Genomic DNA, 1,115 nt, shown 5'->3' on the forward strand with positions numbered 1-1,115 from the left:
CATTATCCAGAATCCCACAGATCAGCAGAAGAAAGACCATGAAAAAGCTGAATTTGAAGTACATGAAGTGTATGCTGTGGATGTTCTAGGCAGCTCACAGGCCAAGGCCAAAGATGCAAAACAAAGAACCACCGCAGCATACAAGAGTCCATTTCAACTCAGTAATATCTAGGATGGAGTCCTGGTGTGGTGCTGTGGGTTAATGTGCCAGACTGCAAAGCCGTTTGAACTGCAAGGTCAGTGGTTCAAGCTCACCAGATGCTCCTTGGAAACAGGGTCTCTATGGATGGGAACCGACTTGATGACACTTAACAACAACAACAACAATATCTAGGATATTGATCTTTATATATGCCATTTCATTTTGACAACTTCCAGTTCTCCTAGATTCCACATACTGATTATTAATGGATGTTTGTAGCTGCTTCTTATCATTTTGAGTTGCTCCCCATCATCAAATGAAGGCAGCACAACTTTACTCCATTCATGTTATCATGTTCAACTCTACTGTAAGGGGGAAGCTCTTCCCTAGACATATTTTGAGTGCCTACCAACCTGAGGGACTCATCTTTTAGCACTCTGTCTGGCAATATACCACAGCTACTTATAATATTTCTGGTTAAGTGTTCAGAGGGAGTCTTGGTGCAGCACTGTGGGATAAAGCACTGGACCACAAGGTCAGTTTGGACCACAAGGCCAGTTTGGACCACAAGGTCAGTGGTTCAAACTCACCAGCCACTCCTTGGAAACTCTCTACAAGGTCACTATGAGTCAGAATCAACTCAACAGCACTTTACTAACTTTTTAAAACTAAGCATTCAGAAGTAGTCTACCTCTCCTTCCTAGGATGTCTTGGTCTGGAAGCTCAGCTGAACTTGTCAACCACAGGTAATCCTGCTGGTTTTTAAAATATCAGTGACAAAAGTACCAAAAGCACATCAACATCCAAGCCACCACAGCAGAACAAACTGACAGTCAAGTAGTGCAACCTTAGCATGATAGCATTTTGCTAATTGGACCATTTATTTACTTGTTAAGGTCCCCTGAGTCAGTTCCTACTAATAGTGATCCTGTAAAGAGTTTTCAAGGACAGCTGGTGGGTTTGAACTGCTCAC

Source organism: Chrysochloris asiatica, unplaced genomic scaffold (assembly GCF_000296735.1).
Source record: "Chrysochloris asiatica unplaced genomic scaffold, ChrAsi1.0 scaffold00254, whole genome shotgun sequence".
NCBI lineage: Eukaryota > Metazoa > Chordata > Mammalia > Afrosoricida > Chrysochloridae > Chrysochloris > Chrysochloris asiatica.